General features: G+C 38.3%; 1 protein-coding gene across 4 annotated transcripts in view; it reads right to left on the minus strand.

Moving 5' to 3' along the window:
• The window catches only part of LOC137967744 (uncharacterized), a 138409-nt gene that overhangs the window by 21849 nt on the left and 114060 nt on the right, over positions 1 to 2500 (minus strand). The gene's annotated exons all lie outside the window — the stretch shown is intronic.

Genomic DNA, 2500 nt, shown 5'->3' on the forward strand with positions numbered 1-2500 from the left:
TGTAAGCTTAGATCGTCTTAAAATAACGCAAGCTTCTAAAAGTGCACCTCATAATCTCGAAAACGAGCACGGTGACCCCCATTTTTTTTTGCCATTTTGGCAAAAGTAGATCATTACCTTTCTGCGTGGCAAGTTTTAAAAAAATCTGAACGTGGGAACGTTTAGGGCGCGAACGTCCTTAAGAGCCTCAGACTTTAAATATCGAGAATCTGCCGATAGTTGCAAAAATTTCACCTTTGGTGAACTATTTTCAAAAATTATCTAAAAAGCTCTAGTGCGCTTTGCTTTTTCCGAAAAATCCAGAAGTTTAAAATTCGCCAAGACGGCCGCTGGTCCCCTGGAAAAACAACGAAAAATTCTGCAATTTTGGCAATTTTTTACGCGTGGTGCATTTGCGGGTTTGATATTTTGTGTTTTGGTAAAAGGTCCTTTTATGTTTTCAAAAATATAAAATTCATGTAATGTTGTTACGTTTAAGACTGCGTAAATAATGTACTTTGTATCTTTTTGGCTGAGGTGAAATAATGGTCAACTTTAAAGGTCTATAAAAGTCTTAGCATATAAATTCACATATTATTTTGTACAACAGGTTAAAGCTTTATCCTTGTAGTTTATCGTCTCTAATTTTCTGCCTTGGCCCGACAAAAGCAGCCTGAGTTCGGGCTATTTTGACTAAAAATCCAATGCAAACCGTTGCACAGCTGTCATGCAAGAGCCAATGTTTCAGTCATAGCCAGTCTTTCAGTCTTTCAGGATGCATCTCTTTAGTGCAAAGCACTGACTTTTTAATTACGTTTTAACTAGCATGCGAGCCACACAGCATTTCATTTCCCTTACAGATCTAGTCGAACACATAACGTAATAAAGGCAACAGGCATCTATTGCGGTAATGCCACAGCTAAATAAATTGACATTATCTTATTCGACGTGATAGTCATAGAGCCGTTTGGTAACAATGTTGAGCGCAAAAAGAGAACTCTAAAACGCAAAATCCTGCTTAAAACGTTGATGTAATTTGTACATTTACGTGCTAGTCTATACGTGTAATTTTGAAAATGATAATTGTAATCACGCTGTAACTAATTACTAAGACACATTTCAGATGAAATTTCAAGTCAAGCTGTAGAAATTGTAGGTCATTTCGTCAAGTAATTGATATAGGCGGGCAGCTCCTTAGATTACATCCCGTCCATCTTATTCTATTCATCTTCGTGAGTTTCCAGCGCCGTATATGTGATTCAAATTTGTGCGATAACATCGCGTTACGCAACCATACTGACTGAGATGGTCAGACAGTGAAGTACTCAGCGTGGCCGAGAATTTCTCAATACTCAATATGCCAGGTTTTCGTGGATGAGTTATTAGATTACTTTAGAAACAAATCAACATTCTTTTCACCCTTGGTTCTAGTGAAAGAGGATTCTACACTATGTAGATCAAGCTGGAAAACCCCTGAGGACGAGGAGGACGAGGACGAGGACGAGGATGAGGACGACGACGACGACGACGACGACAACTACTACTACTGCTACTACTACTACTACTACTACTACTACTCTTACTACTACTACTACTGCTGCTGCTGCTACTACTACTACTACTACTAGTAATCGAAGATTAGGAGTGCGTTCTCCGCCTGTGATTATAGTTGTCTGTTGCTGAAATCATTACTGTGAACGGCTGAAGTTTTACTGACATATAACATACCGACAAAGTCCACTATTGTTCTGTGGATTTTTAATGCGATTTGATATGACCTTTGATGACACGTTGCGTGACCGCTCCAGTTTCGTTAAACTCGCAAATTCATGTTATTAAAACGTCTCATTTTCACTTTTACTGGTAATGTTTAAGCATAAAGGCTAATTTTTAAAAAGAATACTTGTGTTACATCTAGTACTCCGGGTATTCTGAGCTGGAAGCACAAATGTAAGCTAACATCTGTAACATTTGCTCTCGCGTTTCCGTTTATCCGTGGTTTATTTTAAAAAACTCCCGGACAAACTCCGTGCGACTTGCAATAATTATTTTTTCCGCTGATGAATAAAAATAAGTCAGCATTTACATTGCTGTTCCTTAGTTCTGGCTTACTCTTATAAGTCTTGGCTTCAGAGTACTCTTTCATCGATTCTATTTCAACCTTCGCTGGATACACACTGAACTATTTGCGGCAACTGGAACTATATATTGAAGTCAACAAATGTAATAAAAATATAGCCAATGAAATATGGCTGTTCCCACGCGTACAATTAACATCCCAAAGCCAAAAAGTCGTTTTTCAGATTGTCTATATAGGTAACAGCTCATCTTCCCACATCATCGTGAAGGGACGATCTTATTGTTGGTTTCATCTGGCCCTCTTGATAGATCAGTAGCTCGTTGGATTGACATTCGCTTGACATTGCTTTTCTCTGATTGGATAGCCCGACAGGAGAAAAATCAAACCAGAAACCAAAACCAGAAACCAAAAGCAAATGACTTTAGAAAGTCTATAAATCCT

The sequence above is a fragment of the Montipora foliosa genome, chromosome 8 (genome assembly GCF_036669935.1).
Source record: "Montipora foliosa isolate CH-2021 chromosome 8, ASM3666993v2, whole genome shotgun sequence".
NCBI lineage: Eukaryota > Metazoa > Cnidaria > Anthozoa > Scleractinia > Acroporidae > Montipora > Montipora foliosa.